This window comes from Panthera onca, chromosome C1 (assembly GCF_046562875.1).
Source record: "Panthera onca isolate mPanOnc1 chromosome C1, mPanOnc1 haplotype 2, whole genome shotgun sequence".
Taxonomy (NCBI): domain Eukaryota; kingdom Metazoa; phylum Chordata; class Mammalia; order Carnivora; family Felidae; genus Panthera; species Panthera onca.
Window position 1 is genome coordinate 137925534 of NC_138346.1, and position 22491 is coordinate 137948024.

At 36.9% G+C, this 22491-nt stretch overlaps 1 protein-coding gene and 1 long non-coding RNA gene across 3 annotated transcripts in view; one reads left to right on the top strand and one right to left on the bottom strand.

Annotated features, from left to right (window-relative positions):
- Positions 1-14806, top strand: part of LOC132671397 (uncharacterized) — a 28473-nt gene extending 13667 nt beyond the window's left edge. For both annotated transcript variants that reach the window (XR_009607085.1, XR_013557094.2), the window contains 2 exons: positions 12291-12363; positions 14608-14806. This is a non-coding gene — a long non-coding RNA (uncharacterized LOC132671397). The remainder of the gene's footprint in view (positions 1-12290; positions 12364-14607) is intronic.
- LOC132670902 (uncharacterized) overlaps positions 1-22491 on the bottom strand; it is a 500514-nt gene that overhangs the window by 373847 nt on the left and 104176 nt on the right. The gene's annotated exons all lie outside the window — the stretch shown is intronic.

Here is a 22491-nt window from a genome sequence, read left to right on the forward strand (position 1 = left end):
TTATCTTGATTACTATTGCATCCCCAGTACTTGAGTGTTGCCTAGCAGACAGTAAGTGCTCAATAGATATTATGTAAAACATATATATTTTGATTTCAAATATATTACACTGTATTTAATAATATTTATAATGAAAAGTTCTTTACTGGAACAGAAAACTCTCAAAGGAACATTACAGAAGGCATGGCAACTAGTCCTTTAGTGAGCAATAATATTGAGGAAATTGGTCAGCAATCACACTTCTGAGGCAACGTTTTGACACGAGTTACATCAGTATACCAGTCAGAGTTCAATCGAGAAGCAAAATGACTATGAACTATGGGATAAGAGATTTACTATAGCAATTATACCTTCCATAATTGTGGGAGGAGTGGGAAATTAATGCCTGGAAAGGAAAATTAAGAATTCAGACAAGGGACACCTGGGTGGCTCAGTCGGTTAAGCATCTGACATCGGCCTAGGTCATGATCTCACAGTTTGTGAGTTCAGGCCCCACATCAGGCTCTGTGCTGACAGCTCAGAGCCTGGAGCCTGCTTCGGATTCTGTGTCTCCTTCTCTCTCTGTCCGTCCCCGCTTGCCCTCTGTCTCTTTCACGCTCAAAAATAAACATTAAAAAAAAAGAAAAGAAACCAGACAAGTTGTAAACCAGTCAATCCGCGAAACCCAAGCATGTCCAGACATGTAAGTGGAACTCATGGAACTCACTCAGGGAAGCTGATGGAGAAGTTTCTAACAAATATTTGGTGATGAGCCTGAGGTCTCTCTTGGTCAGTAAAGTCTGGAGCAGGCAAGAGAGTTGGATCTGGGGCAGAGGATAGTTTAAAGGACAAACTGGAACTAACAAGCTATGCTCATTCATGTCACCATGAATGGTCTGTCACCATGACCAACCATTACAACCTTCAGAGAGCACTGTTATCCTTCTACCACCCAAATCTCATGCAAGTACCACTCTTTAGCCAACTCTAACCCAGAACAGTAATGGAAGGAGATTCTGGGAGGCATAGGTCCAGCTTAGCTAAGTGAACAACAATAGAATTTTATCTCACAGACAGTTAGAACTCAATTTACTTGTACGTAACAGAAATTAAATAAAGTATCCCCAAAACAAATACATCTATTGTAAAGGAAATGTTGGTAGTTTTTAAAACTAAAATTTAGGACAGGTAGAAGATCAGGAACTAGAAAGCCTTCTGACCATCTCTAATCCCTATTTTTCTCTGTGTACCTTCACTCTTTCTGCAAAAGAATTTCTACTTCTTCCTTTATGTGGTGGTAGACTTGGCCTAAGCTTGCTTCACACAAGTAATCCCCATGAAAACCAACAGCTTTTCTTTCTTTGTCATCTTCTCTCCCTCTCAATTTCAAATTCTCAGGGAAACACCTCTGATTTACTTAGGTTATCTAGATACCAACCACCAATCCGAGCAACTCTGGCCACTGAGGATTCATTGTATAAAATAGATGCCAGGGACCCACTACTATTTTCATGTAGAAGAGATAGTAGTCAGAAAATGACAAACAAAAGAATGTGATAAGTATCTTAAGAGGGTGTGTGAATACACATTAACATGCAAATGTTAGTAAGAATATCGCATCCCTGGAGTAGCAGTGATATACCTGATAAACTAATAGGGCTATAAGCCTTTTGATAGTTTTGAATTATGCCTCCCCCCCATAACTAAATGGCAATAATAAATATTTGTAATTAAAGAGAAAAGGCTGGGCTCCAAAAAGGTAAATATACCTGAGATCCTAAAATGGCATAGGGTGATGAGCAGAGCTAAAGCTACAAGCCAGATGAACTTTTGATTCAAAAGTAGACCTGGGGCTGGAAGTTGCTGAGGGGCAAGAAACACCAAAAGGACCTTACGTTAAGAGAGAGACCAGGCTAACTGCTTATGACCAACCAGTGGCTGGGATGGAGCTCCCCTGTTCTAGAAAGAAATCTTAAAAAACTGCTTCCTGGGTTAGATATCCCATGAATACATGGCCTAGACAGGCTGACGGGCAACCCGAAATATCTCCACAACAGAACCTAAAAAAAAAAAAAAAATGCCTGCAAGTTATGAACTGATGATACAAGATCTCCTTCTTAACCAGTGGCCCTCTGGAGGCAGGCCAAAGGAATAGATACCAAAGAGAGATATAGACAGGGTAGTGAGAAGGAGTAAAGAGAGAGAATTTCCTATTTAAGTGAGCCTAAAACCCAAAATTACAAAAACCAAATGCAGCTTTGGACAGTCAAAAAAATTAACTTAATGCAGGCAAGAGGAAATAAAAACAAAATTAGAAAGCTTTTAAAATCAATAAGAGTAAAACCGAAATAAATGTGAGAGTAATATTTGAAAAAGAAACAAGGAATCTTGAAATCAAAACAGAAAATGATGAAATAAGAATTTATAAATATATATATTAGTTTTCTATTTCTGAGAAACAGATTACCACAACTTTACGGCTAAAGACAATACAGATTTATTTTCTCACAGTTTCTGCAGGTCTGGAGGCCAGACACAGCTTATCTCCGTCCTCTGCTCAGGGTCTGTCAGGTTGTAATCATAGTGTTATCCAAAGCTATGATGTCATCTGAGAGTCGGGACCTCTTCAAAGTTCATGAAGTTGCTGTTAAAATTCATCTCCTTGAGGCTTTAAAAATCATGGCAATTTGCTTCTTCAAGGACATGTGAAAGAGCATTTCTGCTGCTCCCATCTCTGACCCCTAGACCTTCTTTAAAATGTCTCAACTGTTTAGGAACAGGCCAACCTGGGATAATCTCATTTTTGATTACCCTACAGTCAACAGACCGGAGACTTTGATTACATCTGCAAACTCTCTTCCACTTTGCCATACAAGTAAACATAATAATGGGAATAATATTCCATCACCTTCCCCATATTTCATTGCTTAGATCCCATCTATATTCAGGAAAAGGAGCTTGGATAAGACATGGGTCATTGAGGGCTATCTTAGAATTCTATTACAATATAAAAATAAATATATAAGTGGAAATTTTGAATATAAAAATATAGCAATGATGGGGAGATAAAAATACAAAAAGATGGAATAAAACTTAGCCTGGACACAGGGTCAGACAGATGAGGAGAGAGAACAGTGCAGTGGATGATAGTGCTGAAGTCTTAGTCCAGAAGGCAGCACAGAGTCACAAAGCAATTAAAACAACACCACAGTGAAAGAGTAGTTAGGAAACATGGAGAATAAAAGCGTTCCAACATGAGAGTTCTGGGCTTTAAAAAAAAAAGTGATAGAGACACAAAATGTGAAGATTTAAAATAGATGGGCATCTTTCCAAATTGAAAAAAGAAATGAAACATTAGTCCTCAAATTCAAAGTGTTCTTCACAAGATAAATGAAAATAAACCCATACCTAAATGCATCAGTGTGAAATGTAAAACCATCAAGGATAAAGAAATAATCTCAAAAGTTATCCAAGGGGAGAGAAAGATTATGAATAAAAGAATGAAGATTAATCTGACATAATATGTCTCATCAGCAGCAATACATAATAAAGTAATATTGTTAAAGTGATAAAGAAAAATAACTGTCTACATCAAATTGTAAAGCTAGGTTATGAAAAACGTTTCAGACATTCAAAGACAACATGAGTTGAAGCTACAGATGCACACTGAAAGAGCTGTTGATGTGGTATTTCCCAAACTTGTTTACATAGCAACACACTTAGAACATCAGGACTACTCTACGTCATATGGGGGTAAACAAACAAGGCTGTGCTCAACTGGGAACCCCTGGTCCTCAGATCCACTGAGCCACCTTGAAAGCCTGAGGAGATCAATACCACCCAGTGTACTGAGGCACACCAATTTGGAACTATTAATGTTACACATAATCAAAGTAAATTGTGCCCTGAAAAAAGGATGAGATACTAAAAATGAAAGTGAATGGATAAGTTCACATGCAAAAATAAGCCTAAAGCTTACTACTGGGAGAAAATATTTACAAATCATACACCTAACAAATGACTTATATATAGAATACACAAGTAACTTTTAAAACCCAACAATGAGAAAACAAACACACACACACCCCAGGCAAATAGTTGAATATATATTTCCCCAAAGAAGATATACGGATGGCAAACAAGCCCATGGGAAAAAAGCTCAAAATCATTAATCATTAAGAAAATGTAAATTAAGACGAGAATGGGATACTACTACAGTCCAATTAGAATGGCTAAAATTAAAACAATAATGATAACAGAAAAAAGAAAGAAAGAAAGAAAGAAAGAAGAAAAGAAAAAAAGGAAGGAAGGAAGGAACGAAGGAAGGAAAGAAGGAAGGAAAGAAGGAAGAAGGGTAGGAAAGAAGGAAGAATGAAGGAAGGAAAGAAGGAAGGAAGGAAGGAAGAGGGAGGGAGGGAAGGACAGAAAGGATAGGAAGGACGGGATAGGACAGAAAAGGAAAGGAAAGAAAGAAAAGAAAAATTGACAGAAAAAGAAAAGACAATATCTAAAATGTTGACAAAGATGCAGAATGACTGGAATTTTCATATGTGGCATAATTAAAACAACCACTCTGGGAACACTTTGGCAAATTCTTATAAAGTAAAACAAACACTTATCCTTGGTATTTACCCTAGAGAAATGAAAACATATGTTTCACACAAAAACCCGTTCAAGAATGTTTTGGCAGCATATTCGTAATCACCCCAAACTGGAAACAATCTAAATGTCTTCCATTGGGTTAATGGAAAAACAAAGTGTGGTACATCCATACATGGGAATACTATTTAGCAATAAAAAGAACAGATTATTGATACATGCAACAACATGGATGAATCTCAAATACATTATGCTAAGTGAATGAAATCAGACTCAAAGGTAACATATTGTATGATTCCATTTCTATGACTTTCTAGAAAAGGAAACTGTAGGAATAAAGAACAGATCAGTAGTTGTCAGGAGTGGGTAGAAAATGAGCACACAGGGTAACATGAGGGGGTTCTTGAGGTGATGGAACTGTTCTTATATATCACCACTATATCTTAACTGTTGTAGTGGTTACACAAATGTATGAATCTGCCAACACTCACAAAACTGTTCAGAAATAACAATTTTCCTTCATGTAAGTCGAAAATTACACTTAACGAAAACTGTAGATGAACCAAAGACCTACATACTAAAATTAATGCTAAACTTTTAGAAGAAAAAAAATAAATAAAAGAATATCTTTACGACATTATGGTTCTGATGATTCGATAATTCTAAAAACCTTTAAAAAATTATAAATTTCATTAACATAAAATTGTAGAGCTGTTGTGCACAAAGGAAAAAGTTAAAAGGCAAGTGACTCACTGAAAAAAAGGTATTTACAATATCTGTAAACAAATAAAAGGTTAATATCCACAAATCAATAAGGAAAAGCCAAAGAACCCAACAGAAAAAAAAAAAATGAACAAAATGAGTAGGCAGTTCAGTGAAAATGAAAACAAAGGGTCATAAACATAAAAATATGGCTATCCCTCTAATCATGAGTTAAATCCAATTTAAAGCAAGACACGTTTTTTATACCTTAATAACTGACATTACTTAAGATTTCTGAAAAATGAAACTATTCATCAACCAAATGTACAAGCCAGAAATTCCAGTCTTAAGAAAAACTTTCTCACATATGTATATTCGTATAATGAAATATTACAGTAGTTAAAATAAACTAGTGTTAAAGGTATCAATATGTATAAATCTTAAGTCCACAATACTGAGCTAAGCAGACAAATACTTATACAATGATTAAATCACATGTAACAATTCTCTTGGAGAATGAGGGAGGGAAAAAAAAGAGACTTGTTTGTAGATAAATGTCTGTGTAGATACAGTGTAAAATCGTAATTGAGATCATAATGCTTACATTTCAGAATAACAGCTACTCTGCAGTTAAAAGGAAGAGAGAGAGAACAGGGATTTTAAATGCTTCTATATTTTTTCATTATTTAAAAAAATTCTGACACCTGAAACCAATGGTAGACTATATGGTAACTTACTAGAATTTACATTCAAATTTGAAACAAAAATAACAAAAAATAAAAACCTCTAAAGTAAATTTGGAAAAATATTAAGATTCATTAAAATTAGATGAGAGACAGGGGTTATATTATGTTTTACAATAGAATAACACATGGAGTTGGATTTTTATTATCCTCCACATGTGAAGTCAACCCAACCTTTGGCCAGAGGTACAAAATATAATTCTTGCATCCCAGGCAGTTTGTAAGACCAATATATAAAAAAGAAAGAAGATATTTAATTTCTAGTTATATTTCTAATCCTTAGTATATTTCTCAAATTTGGGGTATGTTTGACAATGTCCATAATCAAGAGTGAACAGAACATATACCCACACGTGTGGGGGATGTCATAAGTTTACTAAGTGGATGGGTGGTCAAATATTTGGAGACTGCTGCTCTTGGTGTACATCTTCAGCTTTGGGGCACATTTGTACCACCTGATGGGCAGGCTTGTGTAAACATGCAGTTCTCTCCAGAAGCTATCAACTGAAACACACTATGTTTCCATTCACTCTGGGGTTAGGCCCTGAATCTACATTTTTAACAAGCACCTCAAATAATTCTGAGGCAGATTTCAAAGAACCATAGTTGGAAAACAACTGCTCTAGAACAATACTTCATAAACAAGTATCACAAATAAGGAAGGCGACAGCTTAATTTCCTTAAATTTCTTCAGCAGAGAAAGCTGTAAGCTTTCTATATGATTTCCATGACAGAATGTCACATTAGGCCACCTATTTTCCATTTCCACTGACAGCAAAAGAAAAAGATATGGCTTTTAAGATAATTTCCAGACAAAGATATGTATTTTCCTTTTTTTTTTTCATTGTGGCAGAAAAAAAAAAATGAGTGGGACTTCCTGCTCTGTGCATGTTCTTTTCAAATATGTCCCATGGTCAGAAGGTATAATTGGCATTATCCTTATTCCCTCTCCACTATAGACCATTGTGAACTTGTTAGGTAGAAGCTAGACAGGAGCAGTGGAAGGAACACCCCCAGGGCAGAGTCCCAAATCCGTGAAGGGGAACAATAGAGAGGTGAGCTGGAGGCAAGGATGGTGATAAACTACACATTAAAAGCCCAGGGGCACAACATCCTGACCTGTGGCTTCCAAGAACTTGGGGTGACAGATCAAGAGCCACAGTACATAGCATGGCTCTCCTCTTCCCCCTCTGCCGCAGGGTAACTTCTAGATTCATTATAATTCATGTATATTGCAGGTACAGCCTCCCACCCCCACCCCTTGGAGAAAGGGGTGCATGAGGGTTCTGGCACAATCTTTGCAGGGTCCAAAAACTCCCCCTCCCAGCCTGTGGGAGAAATCTCCCAAATGATTAGAAATAGCTTCCTTTAGAGATCACCCCACCATACCTCCCAGCTCCTCCCAGCCCAGAGAGATGTAACAAATATCCAATTCCAAAATGACCTAGGGTTGGTTCCACCTCACAGAACCTGCCTGCTCTCCCACCTTGAGTGTACTTTCTTTTTAATAAGTTGCTTTATGCTTGTCACTTTCCTTCTGGCTGTCTTTATGGGAGCATGAATCCCTGTGTAAATCATCTCATGGGGAATCCAAGGAATGAGACCTCCATTCACACAAGGAGGACTCTCTCACTGGTAACAAACCTAGCTCTGTTGATCCTCCCAACAGTGTGAGATACATATCCTCATCCCACTTTACAGGTGGGATACAAAGTAACAAGTAACAAAAGACAGAATAAAATCTCAGTTGACCCAACCTTAAAGGCCTTATTGTGGTCCATGCTCCCTCAGCACTTTCCACAGGTGTGAAAAATTGTGAACACTGTTGTTCCATGTCCCCAAGATCCACTCAGAGTGACAATTCTACAGAAATGTAAAATTCCTGCAGAAAGGGGTTCAATATGCCAGGCTCCATTTTGCAACTTGTTCCTTTTAAAACTTTTGGGCTTGCCTGGGAATAGCATCTTTTGGATCCAAAATCACAATTACATTTATTGGGAATTGAGAGTCAAGATTTGGGGGACAAATCTTTCTCCATATCCTCAAATCAGCCTCAAATGAAACCATATGGTTTGATGACCCTGATACTCTTAAGGTTCAGCATGCTCTGTGGGGTAACCCGCTCCTGCACTTTTGAGTTTTCACTACAGGACCCCTGAAGAGGACTAGATCTACACTTATGGGCTTCTTATTATCACCACATGAAGATTCAGAGAACAGGGGATATGTTTATTACCAGGTATTATGAAGCTCTTAACCAGACATGGCTTTAAAGCATCTATAAATGTTTCACTAGACAGACCACTTTGCTAAATGCTGAATAGATCATGGTAAACAATATGGTTTTCTTTTAAATGTTTATTTTTGAGAGAGATACAGAGACAGAGACAGAGTGTGAACAGGGGACGGGCAGAGAGAGAGAGGGAGACACGGAATCTGAAGCAGGCTCCAGGCTCTGAGCTGTCAGCACAGGGCCTGACGTGGGGCTTGAACTCATGGACTGTGAGATCATGACCTGAGCTGAAGTTGGATGTTTAACTGACTGAGGCACCCAGGTGCCCCTAAACAATACATGATTTTAAAGAGTTTCCTTCAGACTGTTGATCATGATAAGATAGAAAGATACTCAACCAGGATCCAGAACCCCTAAATTCCTGACTTACTACTTACTACCTATGGCTGCTCCTACCTGAGGCAGCAATTTGGAGGGGAAATGTTGAATAAATGCATCTCAGATTATATTACAGATTGCATTGTTATTTTTAAAAATACAAACTTCATTGACCTGTATCTGATATCTGATTCAAAGCTTAAGAAAAATCACATATTAAAATTGATCCTGAGAGGGTGAAAATACATACATGTATGTAAATATATATATTTATTAAAATGTGTATACCATATATATATATATATTAACACACATATATATACATATTACACCATATATATAGGTACAGTCCACTTTGATAGTGTTTTACCTTGTGACTCACTAAGATCTGGAGTAAAAGCAGTTATTCTTGATTGGTTCTTCCTAATCCGACACATACAAAATGGATCATTTTAGCATCCATGTTAAAAACGAGTATTCTCTTGTGTTGAATGAGATACAAGTCAAGGAGTTTTGCCAAAATTACACATTAAAAAATATTATTTCTCTGCACAAAAGAAGTTGAAGACTCTTATCTAATAAGGCAAGTTCTAAGTCATCAAACTAAATTAAAGCACTTTAGGGAAAAAATATGGATGGCTCAACATAAATTTATCAGCGTATCCTCTTATTAAAGTTGTGGGATAAAGCTATAGGATTTGTGGGTAACAGTGCCCTTAGTCAAACAAGTGAAGAGCTATCTGCAAGGAGACAAATTGTGACTATATAATTTCTTGGTCTTTGAGGGGAGAATCTTGTCTTCACCATCAAGTATACATGCATTTTTGTGTGTGTGAAGATTTGACTTAAGTAATCTCTACACCTAATGTGTGGCTCAAAAATTTACAACCCTGAGATCAAGAGTTGCCTGCTCTACCTTCTGAGCCAGCCAGCTACCCCCAAGCATACATGTAGTTTTTCAAATGTCATACGCATGACAAACTTATGTTCCTCTGGGTCCCTTTTACTTAATTTCATGGTATTATCATATGCTGCTTTGGATTTATTTGATCACGGGGAGAGAAATTTCTACTGACAGAGAAATATAAAGTTTTAGAGTTAGGTCATTATGCTTTGTTTAAGCTTATTTTTAAATATGAGCTCTTTCTGGAGAAAAATGAATTTATTTTATCTAAAATATGCATTTTATATGCCAGAAAAGAAGGCAAAGGTGGCAAAAAAGTCAAAATGCACTATACCTGAAAGAAATTATATCCATGCACTTACTAGTTAAGTATATAAATTCTACTACTCACATTTTTTTAAATTTTTTTTTAACGTTTATTTATTTTTGAGACAGAGAGAGACAGAGCATGAATGGGGGAGGGTCAGAGAGAGGGAGACACAGAATCTGAAACAGGCTCCAGGCTCTGAGCTGTCAGCACAGAGCCTGACATGGGGCTCGAACTCATGGACCACGAAATCATGACCTGAGCCGAAGTCGGCCACTTAACCGACTGAGCCACCCAGGCACCCCCTACTACTCACATTTTTTAACAGATTAGTTATTTTGGAATAACACTAATTGTTCATTAAAACTGGGACAGGAGAAAAAAATAAAGACCAAAGAAGCAAAATGCTTTATGTTTTACAAAGATGACCTCAGTAATTAAGGGAGTTACCTACTGGGTATGGTCTAGGAGACAGAAGTCTACTTGCCTTCCTGTCCCATTTTTTGTTTCTATGCATTGTTGGGTATGTCTGTATTCCCTATTGACATGCATACTTCTTAGTATGTTAGGACCACATCATACTCATCTGTATACCTGCAATAACACTTAGAAGAGTAATTTGCTGAAAAGTTTATGAATAATACTATTAAATTAAAACAATATTTTAAATGAATTAAATAGAAAACAAAATGAGACAAAATTTGCTGTGATAGTTAAAGTAGAATGCTGTAGAAGAATGAAACTAGACCACTTTCTTATGCCATTCACAGAAATAAACTCAAAATGGATAAAAGACCTGAATGTGAGACAGGAAACCAACAAAACCCTAGAGGAGAAAGCAGGAAAAAAACTCTCTGACCTCAGCCACAGCAATTTCTTACTTGACACATCTCCAAACACAAGGGAATTAAAAGCAAAAATGAACTATTGGGACCTCATGAAGATAAAAAGCTTCTGCACTGCAAAGGAAACAACCAACAAAACTAAAAGGCAACCAATGGAATAGGAAAATATATTTGCAAATGACATATCAGACAAAGGCCTAGTATCCAAAATCTATAAAGAACTCACCAAACTCAATGCCCAAAAAACAAATAATCCAGTGAAGAAATGGGCAGAAGACATGAATAGACACTTCTCTAAAGAAGACATCCAGATGGCCAACAGCCACCTGAAAAGATGTTCAACATCGCTCCTCATCAGGGAAATACTAATCAAAACCACACTGAGATACCACCTCACACCAGTCAGAGTGGCCAAAATGAACAAATCAGGAGACTATAGATGCTGGAGAGGATGTGGAGAAATGGGAACCCTCTTGCACTGTTGCTGGGAATGCAAACTGGTACAGCCACTCTGGAAAACAGCGTGGAGGTTTCTCAAAAAATTAAAAATAGATCTACCCTATGACCCAGCAATAGCACTGCTAGGAATTTACCCAAGGGATACAGGAGTGCTGATGCATAGGGGCACTTGTACCCCAATGTTTATAGCAGCACTCTCAACAATAGCCAAATTATGGAAAGAGCCGAAATGTCCATCAACCAATAAATGGATAAAGAAGTTGTGGTTTATATACACAATGGAATACTACTTGGCAATGAGAAAGAATGAAATATGGCCTTTTGTAGCAATGTGGATGGAACTGGAGAGTGTTAATGTTAAGTGAAGTAAGTCATACAGAGAAAGACAGATACCATATGTTTTCACTCTTATGTGGATCCAGAGAAACTTAACAGAAAACCATGAGGGAGGGCAAGGGAAAAAGAAAAGTTAGAGAGGGTGAGAGCCAAACCATAAGAGACTCTTAAAAACTGAGAATAAACTGAGGGTTGATGGGGAGTGGGAGGGAGGGGAGGGTGGGTGATGGGCATTGAGGAGGGCACCTGTTGGGAGGAGCACTGGGTGTTGTATGGAAACCAATTTGACAATAAATTTCATATAAAACAATAAAGTAGAATGTTATAAATGAACTTAACAGATCAATTATTGGCATTATCTACATTTCTGATATAAAAAATGAAATTCAAGTATAATATAATAAAAATAATAAAAAATAAAAAAAAATAATAATAAATAATAAAAATTATTCCTAAAGGTATTTACAGTTGAAGGAGAGCAAATTTTACCACCCCAAATTATGCCTCTTTGGCATCTTGATTATTCTTAACTGTTTATGTTTAAGAAACAGCAAAGTGAACCTCTGAAAACTTACCAGGAATTACCCTTTCATAAGAGATGCATTTATAAGGGAAATACCCATTTGTAAAAGTGTCTCCCTAGCCACACCAGGAAGACTCAACCTCTAGAAACTCAATGAAGACAGCAAGGACTTAAATCTGCATGGACAACAACCTTATCCTTGTTTACTATTCTTTTCCTAGTAACCTCCCATAACTGACTCTCTATCCCCAACATCTTTTCTCTTTTGTCTTCTTTATGAAGGTGAAGGCTTTGGCCACTGCTCTGGAGATCTTACTCAGTTTTCCTGGCTTGGACTCCCCCATATATACAGGAGGTAAATGTGTTATTAAACTTCTGTTTTATTCCTGTTTATCTGTCTTATATCAATTTAAATATTAGATCATCCAAAGAACCTATAAGAAAAGGGAAACTTTTCTACCCTTACACAGTCATAATTTGGTAGTTTTTTTCTTGCTGGCTTTATAACCATGTAAATCAATGACAGTAAAAAATTCCATTTGGTAGTTACAGTTTAGTTTTTCAGGCTTGTAAAGATCTGCATATCCTGGATATCTTATTCAAAATAGTGTTATTAGCTGCTACCCAGTAAGTGCCAATTTTGCTATGTAAAGGCATATCTTAAAATATTAAATTGTTAAATCATAAGTTGGAAATTTAAATCCTGTTTCTTTCACAAACTTGAAAAGATGCCTTCTTACATGTTGATGACCATATCTGTTTATATGACAAATGGATGTTTAAGTGGAGTGGGGAATTTTAAGAGATGCTTTTCATGTAAATAAAAACTGATGAGGGAGCGTGGGGCAACCTGAGGGCAAAGTACAGGCTAATAGCAACATACCCCCCCTGCGCCCCCCACCCTCACCCCTTGAGATATGTGTGATATTCCTTGGACACTCCTGGCTGCCCAAGAACAGAGGAAAGGAAAGAAAGCAAACGGTTGACTGATAGAGATCACAGTGATGCAGGCCGGGAGTCTCCTTCAGTTTATAGATAATTTAGTAAACTGTAAGAAAAAGGCAATCTTATCCATAGCCTAATCTCCAGAAATCTATAGACTCCATTTCTTGGAGCCTGAAGATCACCCTCATCAAGATGTAAGGTGATTTAAGTGTTTGCCATGGTGATGTAGGAAGCAAAGGCAAATGAAAAATTAAATTCCCTTACTGCCTACAGCCCACTGACAAGTACTTGAAACAGGCAGAGTGACCTCCCTCTAGGAGCTCAGCTGCCTCAATGATGACACTTTGCCAGGGGCAAAAGGGAATCTTAGCTTAACATCATCCTGATCCCCCAGGAACCTGTAAATCTACATTAACATATAAAAATTTCTTTGGAAACTTCCTTTATCTCAACTCCCCCAAGATATATTCTGGCAATCATACTGCAAGCTTATGGCCCCCTGATATACATCCAAAGGGTCTCATGACTGAGGTTTTACCAAACAGTAATAAATGGCATTTTCCTAGCAACAGCTAGGCCCTCAAGGTCCTGGAAACCTTGATTCCAAAATTCTTTAGAGACTTACACTGTCCCTACCCTCCTCCCAACCTGAGGGTATATAATGAGTTACCCGTCACAACTCCAGTGCAGCTCTTTCTGCCCATGGGTCCTGTCCCCATGCTTTAATAAAATCACCTTTTTGCACCAAAGACATTTTCAAGAATTCTTTCTTGGCCGTCGGCTCTGGACACCCCCCACCATCACCCCAAAACTTCATCAAAAACTACCTATTTGTCAATGTCATTATGAATGTAGAACATGTGGAATAGAGAAGAGGTTCAACAACCTTTTAGATGTTTATGAGAAACAAAGAGGCTACCATTTCTTATAATTTCATTATGTGCTATGTTGAATGTTTTATATAAGTATCCATTATCAACTACATCTTTTCATGGTCCCTGGAGATAATAATTATTATAATGATTATTCACCATTTTATAAATATGAAAACTGAGATTCGAAGATGTAACATGAATAGGCCAGGTAGTAAATCAGAGATTTGACCTCAAGAGTTTTGCTCTAAACCCTCCCAGGCAATGGCAAAGTTGATGGTTGTTTTTCTGAAATAACCAGAAAGGCCAACGGAATATGAGAAATGGAACAGGCAGAAGACTAAACCCTTTAGATGATAGAACACATGGAAATACTAGCAAAGGTTTCAGTTATGAATACAGAAACCATACCAAATAGAATAAAAAACACAGCATACTTCTGTATCCCTAAAATTGCTTGCATTGTTCCTATTTTAACATGGAGTACAAAGTACAAGAAGGCATCAAGTGAAGGATATATCTTTCTAATGTGAAATTAAAATCAAAGTAAACCTGTTATTACTGATCATACCTGTCAGTCAGATTGGATTTTCTTTTTTAATTTCTGGTTTGAGGCTGATACATGAAGATAAATGGCACTTAAAATTTGTTCAGTGGTGTGGGTTCCTTAGAGTGAAATAAAGAAAACAACAATAACACTTACTAATTTGCATTCATTGAAAACTTATTTCTTTGTGTTTACTCCTCCAGATATCTAATGAATACTTATATGTTCTTACCAGGTTTTTTACTTTACAAAAACTAACAACTGAAAAGAATATCCAGAAGGAAGAAGAAATAAAGGAGGCACTAATGTCTACGGTTCCTGTATTTTTCAACCCTAATGAATGTTCACCCTGTAGGTGTAATATGTTCCATTATTTAAAAGAAAAAGATAATAAAAAGCATTTTCCTGTGCTTTTAAGCATTTATGAAAATACAGCTTACTTGAGATTTCTCGATTATTTACTTCAATTGACATTTCAATATAACATGAAAATTATATTTATAGTTTCCTCATAACATCTTTGGCCCTATTTTCCTGATGAAAAAATTTAAAAGTTGGCAGACCTTGGTTCTCCTGAAGAGAACTTTCCAAATCCATGAATTTGTAACTATTTAAAAGCAAAGGACTTTGAAAGTATGTATTTCCTTGTTTACTAGCAAACTGGCTAATTAACGCATGAACTACAATGATCAGTTGGCCTTTATACAGAAAAGGAGTCCATCTTGAGCATTAACACTTATCAGTTATGAATGGCCATTGGTTTCCATTAGAAAAGTATTGTGGTCAATAATAGATTTCAGAATGGGCTTGAGAGAGAGCAATCTCAGGAGACAATACCAATTTACCTACAATTGTTAAAGGATGAATGGAGAAGTAGGGTGGGGACACAGAAAATGTAAGCATTCATTACACAGTCCCTCCAAAAAGGTGAGACTGAGCAACCCATTCCATGTCATCTTCAAACCATATCAAGGAAAGGCAAAGGGAAATAATATCAAGGGAAAATCTAATATTTTATAAAACATTAAAATCTGTGAAGATGTCATTGAGGTATTATGAAAAAGAAACTAGAAAATCATTTTATTTGAAAAATACATCAATGTTATTGTTTTTAGAATTTTCAGTTCGTCCTTTAATCTCCTCCTTAGAAATATCAACTAAGCTCATGGAATATTATTACCATGACCCCTACTACTACTACCATGACTACCATTAATACCTTCAATAAAATTACATTATAGCAGCCATCTAGTGATTTCTTATATAATATTTACATTGAGTAAGCAGGGATCTGGGGGTACAATTACCAATAAATTTTTGTCTCCCAGTATTTCCATCTCAAACTCATTCTATGGAAATGGTCATTTTCCTACCTCTGTAAAACCCATGGGAATCCCCATAGCATTCCTGATCACTCTAAGATAATAAAAACACTTTTAAAAATTAAGTATTTTAGTTTTCAATTAACTTTCACTTAGGTACTAGGAAGATCTCAACTCCTTAGTAGCTGAGTTGGCTAGTGTGATAGTGTAGAGGCCAAAGGCAGGCCATGCCAAGTTGGGCCACTTTGGCATGAACATTATTTTGAGTTAGAAGCAATCCAAACCCAGTAGATTTGAAAAAAGCTCCTTACTTTCCCCTCAATTGCCTGCTTTATCAAGAAGAAAGCTATTAACAGAGATTCCTCTTTACCTAGGAAAGTTACCTGAATAGGGCATCTTTGTTTTACAAACATCTCCTTTTATCTTCTGGCTAAGGATCTCTCTCCCCTTTGTATCCTCAGACCGCTACCCATCTCCTTAGCTCATATAAGCATCATGTTTCTTGATTGTCTGTTAATCTGTCTCATGTCAATTTGATTCTAAGTCCAGCCAGAAGGATATTAAAGGGCATAGGAAATTCTTCTTCCCCAACAATAGGAAATTATATGCAAGGATTGTTTTCTCTTATATCTCTAACTTTTTTATATTTTATTGGGTCCCTATTTTCTGGCATCAGTTTAAATTTTCAAAAATTCCTCTATTAAGTTTACCTTACCAAATGCATAGGGCTTTATCACCTGTGTTGAATTTTATCTACCTGTACCTTATAATCATATGCCAACACCAAGAGAGCAAAATTAATTTATCAAACCTAAAACTTAAGTCCATTTCACAATGGAGAGATCATCAAACATGCTGGTGGTGGCATTTTTATCAAAGGTTCGCATATCATTGGACTTTCATCATTAAAGTATAGTCTGTCGTATTTACTTACTTATTTCAGGTATAGTTACATTGAAAATGCGCCTTTAAGATTTACCTACCCATGTGAGTGGTCAGACCTTCTACCTGGGAGCACTTTTTAAGCCAATAGTGCAAGAAGGTGATACCCATGTAAAGAGACTAGTCTTGCTGAGTAGAGCAGGCAGAATGACAGGGCTACTGAAATGACTGAATTTGCAGGACAGGGCTTCAGAGAGGCAGATACTGTAAAGGAGAACCTCAGAAGTCTGACTGAGGGTTTTTCATATGTCATTGACTTAGGACTAGGTGTGTTCTTAGCTGACCCCTAACACAAGACCACACATAGCCTCAGAGTCTGTTCTGAAACTAAGAGTTAAATGGAAATATGACAATTATGAAGAGATGGAAAATTTATAGTTTAGGACCATCCAGAGAATGATGAGGTCTTACTGGACACTTAAAGCATCAGTTGAGACAATCATAAGATTATGCCTCAGGATCAAAAGCTGTACCCTAGAGTGAGGGCCATGTCCCTAGGACTAAGAAAAAGAAAAACAGACACATCCTAACATAGCATAAAACTAAGCCTGACAAAATCAAGAATACCCTAATGGTAATATAACTGCCTCCTAGGACAAAATTAAGCAGCATTTAAAGGAAAACAGCAAAATTCAGTCTCCCTCCAATGTACCATTAACAATGACCAACATACATTTAAAACTTACTAGATATGTGAAGAAACAGCAAAATGGCTCTTAAATTAAGGGGAAAAACACAGTCAATAAAAAACACAGAAGATGACTCAGAAAATGTGAAATTCACAAAGACTTTAAAACTATTTTATGAATATGTCCAAGGTCTTAAAAGTAAAGGTAGATATATGAGTCAACAGCTCAGTAATGCAAACAGAGATTTTTAGAATTCACAGTACCATATCTGAAATGAAAAATACAATCACTGGACAGCCTTAACAGTATATTGGAAACTGAAGAAATTATTATTGATTTTTAAGACAGATTAAAAGAAATTACCTGATCTGAATATCATGGTGCAGAAAGATGATAAACAAAAAAAAAAATAGTTTCAGTAACCTGTGGGACAATACTAATCAATGAATCCAAACCTTATAAATTCAAAGAAAACTACAGCTAGATGTACCACTGCCAAATAATAAAAACCAAACATGAAAAAAATTATAAAAGTAGCTAGAGAAAAGAGGAGGAGTTAAGATGGCGGAGCAGCATGGGAGACCCTCAGCTTGTCTCATCCTGAAATGCAGCTAGATCAGCACCAAACCATTTTGTACACCTAGGAAATTGATCTAAGGATTAACAGAATAATCTGTATAACTTGAAGGACAGAACTCAGCAGGTACATGGTGCAGAGAGTTGACCTGGGGGAGAGAAAAGCCACGGAAGGTAGGGAGCTCTTTCTGCAGAGAGAGGACAGAAAAAGGGGGAGAGTGCAGCACATTGAGAGAGTGCAGGAAAAACACTCCCCTGAAAGTAGTTGGAGAGAAAGAGTGAAAACACTTGCAGGGGACTGAACAAGAAATCTGTTCCCTAAAACCATTGACAGGAATAAAGGAGAGGGTTCAATACCATCAGGATTCTATAAAGAGTGGATCCCAGAGTCTGAAGTTTCAGAGCTCAGTGTCTGGTAGTGCTCTGGTGAGGAAGCAAGGTGAATCCCCAGAAGCAGGCAGTGGGGTCTAAGGGGTCCAAGTGCCACACAGGGAGAAACAGTTCCCCTGCTTGGAGAGTATTTGGTAGAGGTCATATGGCCTCCCTATAGGCAAACGTCCCCACAGACCCCAGAGAGCAGCCACGTTTGCTGGTATTGGGACAAAGACACCAGAGTGTGGTGAAACCTGGTGCTGGCTGTGTGTTGTGATTTGTCATACTCTCTGAATCTCTGCCACTGTGTGATTGCACAAATGTTCCCTGGGGCAAGCCGGCACCCCGCCATTGCTCAGTGAGACTCTTCCCTAGAGAGTTGACGGGGATCCAAGCCACAGGGATCTCTAAAGTGTGGGGTTTTGAAACACAACCCCATCTGAGATGAAACTTTGGAGGGAGATGTCGCCTGGCAGGTGGATGGCTTGAGCATGTACAGGGTAAAGGGGGGAGTGGACAGAGACCTAAGGCAAAGAACGGATGCTTGACCATGGGGTCAGTAAGAGTTCCAAGTCCCTGTACCAGAGACTAAGGAGCTGCATGAAGCCATTTCCACCACTCCCTTGCATCGGCATGTGCATACACACACAGATCCAGCCCAGTAAGCTAAGTAGTGCCACACCTAGTGGAGAATGGAGCCATTACACCAAACCGGGCCCAACTTGGCCCTCCAAGCACATCCCTTTAGAAGACCAGCACAAGTCTTCCTCCTACTTAGTGCACAAACTATAGAGTGCTGCACAGATTCAGTTATAGGGGAAACGGTATGTAACTTCATTCAGGTTTCATTCTGTTTGCTGATTCATTTATTAGTCTTTTTTTTTTTTTTGGCTTCTGACTTTGTTTAAATTGCTTTTTTTTACCCTTTCTTTTCTTTTTCTTCAATACAGAAAGAAAAAATAACTTTTATTTTCTTTTAATTTTTAAAATTATTTCTTTTACTTTTTACTTTATTTTTATTTTTAAAAATTTTTATTCTAATTCGTTTTTGTTATTTCATTTTATTCCATTTTATTATATAGTTTTAATTTTTAATCTTTTTCTTAACCTTTTTTTTTCTTTTCCTGCTTTTCTTTCTCTTTTTTCTCTATCAAGTTTTTTTCAACAAGCAAACCAAAACACAGTTGGGATCTAGCTTCCTTTATTTGATTTTTTGTTTTGTTAATTTGTATTTTTTATTTTATTAATTTTTTTCTTCCTCCAAAATGACAAAATGAAAGAATTCACCCCAAAAGAAACTACATGAAGAAATGACAGCCAGGGGCTTAATCAACACAGATATAAGCAAGATGTCTGAACTAGAATTTAGAACCACAATAATAAGAATACTAGCTGGGGTTGAAGAAAGCATAGAATCCCTTTCTGTGGAGATAAAAAAGTAATACCTAGTCAGGACAAATAAAAAATGTTATAACTGAGATGCAATACTGAATGGAAACCACGATGGCAAGGATGGACGAATCCTAAAGCAAAGAGGTGAATCCATGATATAAGAAACAAAATTATGTAGAATAATGAAGCAGAAAAAGATGGAAACTAAGACAAAAGAGCATGATACAAAGACTTATTACAAAGGAATAACATCCAAATCACAGGAGTTCCAAAAGATGAACAGAGAGAAAAAGGGGCAGAAGTTTTATTGTGAGCAAATTATAGTGAAAAACTTTCTTATCTGGGGAAGGACACACACATAAAAATCCAAGAAGCACAGAGAACTCCCATTAGATTAAACAAAAAAAAAATCCATAAACAAGGCATATCATAGTTAAATTCACAAAATACAGACAAGGAAAGAATTATGAAAGCAGCAAGGGGAAAAAAAAGTCCTTAACCTATAAGGGAAGGCAGATCAGGTTCACAATAGACCTATCCACAGAAACTTGGCAGGCCAGAAAGGAGTGGATATATTCAATGTGCTGAATCACAAAAAATATGCAACCAAGAATTCTTTATCCAGAGGCTGTCATTCAAAACAGAAGGAGAGATAAAGAGTTTCCCAGACAAAAACTAAAGGAATTTGTGACCATTAAATCAGCCCTGCAAGATGTTTTAAGGGGGACTCTTTGGAGAAAAGATTGTTTTAAACAAAAAAGACCAAAACAAAACAAAACAAAACAAAAAGACTTGAAAGGGCCAGAGATAATCAACAGAAACACCAACTACACAGGTACCAAAATGGCACTAAATTCATATCTTTCAGTGCTCACTCTAAATGTCAATGGACTAAACACTCCAAACAAAAGATATGGGGTATCAGAATAGATAAGAAAAGAAGACCCATCTACATGCTGCTTAAAGGAGACCCATTTTACATGTATTTATTTTTGAGAGGCAGAGAGACAGCACAAGTGGGGAGGAACAGAGAGAGAAGGAGACAGAATCCAAAGCAGGCTCCAAGCTCTGAGCTGTCAGCACAGAGCCCGATGCAGGGCTCAAACTTACAAACTGTGAGATCATGACCTGAGCCAAAGCTGCTTAACCAACTGAGCCACTAAGGCGCCCCAAAGGAGACCCATTTTAGACCTAAAGACATGCAGATTGAAATTAAGGGGATGGAGAACTAAATATCATGTTAATAGTCATCAAAAGGAAGCCGGAGTAGCCATACTTATATCAGACAATCTAGACTATAAAACAAAAACTGTAACAGGAGATGAAGAAGGGCATTATATCACAATTAAGGGGTCTATCCACTAAGAAGATCTGTAATTATAAATATTTATATACCCCAAATGTGGAAGAACCCAAATATATAAATCAATTAATCAGAGACATAAAGAAATTCATTGATAATAATACTATAATAGTAGGAGATTTCAACACCCCACTTATAGCAAAGGACAGATCATCTAAACAGAAAATCAACAAGAAAAAAATGGCTTTCAATGACACACTGGACTGGACGAACTTAACAGATGTATTCAGAACATTTCATGAAAAAGCAGCAGAATACACATTCTTCTTGAGTGCATAAGGAACATTCTCCACAACAGATCACATAAGGGTACAAAAATCAGTCCTCAACAAGTACAAAAAGATCATGATCATAACTTGCATATTTTCAGACCATAAAGCTATGAAACTTGAAATCAACCAGAAGAAAAAATTTGGAAAGATCATGAAGAGTTGGAGATTAAAGAACATCTTAGTAGAATGAATGGGTTAATCAAGAAATTAAAGAGGAAATTAAAAAGTACATTGAAGCCAATGAAAATGAAAACACAACAGCCCAAACCTCTGGGATGCAGCAAAGGTGGTCAAAAGAGGGAAGTGGATAGCAATCCAGGCCTTTCTAAAGAAGCAAGGAAGGTCACAGACACACAACCTAGCCTTATACCTTAAAGAGCTGGAAAAATAACAGGATTTAAAGCTCCAAACCAGCAGAAGAAGGGAAATAATAAATATTAGAGCAGAAATCAATGATACTGAAATAAAAAAAAGAACATCTCAATGAAACCAGGAGCGGGTTCTTTGAAAGAATTAACAAAATTGATACACTCCTAGCCAGACGGATCAAAAAGGAAAGAACGCAAATAAATAAAATCATGAATGAAAAGGAGAGATCACAACCAACACAACAGAAATACAAACAATAATAAGAGAATACTATGAGCAATTTTATGCCAAGAAATTAGGCAATCTGAAAGAAATGCACAAATCCTAGAAACATATAAACTACCAAAACTGAAACAAGAAGAAGTAGAAAATTTGAACAGACCCATAGCCAGTAAAGACATTGAATCAGCAATCAAAAATCCCCCCAAAAACAAGAGTCCAGGGCTGGATGGCTTTCCAGGGGAATTCTCCCAAACATTTAAAGAAGAGTTAACACCTACTCTTTTGAAGCTGGTCCAAAAAACAGAAATAGAAGGGAAACTTCCAAACTAATTCTACTAGGTCAGCATTACCTTGATTCCAAAATCAGACAAAGACTAAAAAGGAGACCTACAGACCAATCTCCCTTATGAACATGGATGCAAAAATTCTCAGTAAGATACTAGCAAACCAGATACAACAATACATTAAAAAATCATTCACCACAATCAAGTGGGGTTTATTCCTGGGATGCAGGGCTGGTTCAATGTCTGAAAATCAATGTGATGCATCACATTAATAAAAGAAAGAATAAGAACCACAGAAAGCACTGACAAAATGCAACATCCTTTCTTGACAAAAACCTTGAATAAAGTAGGGATAGAAGGATCATATCTCAAGATC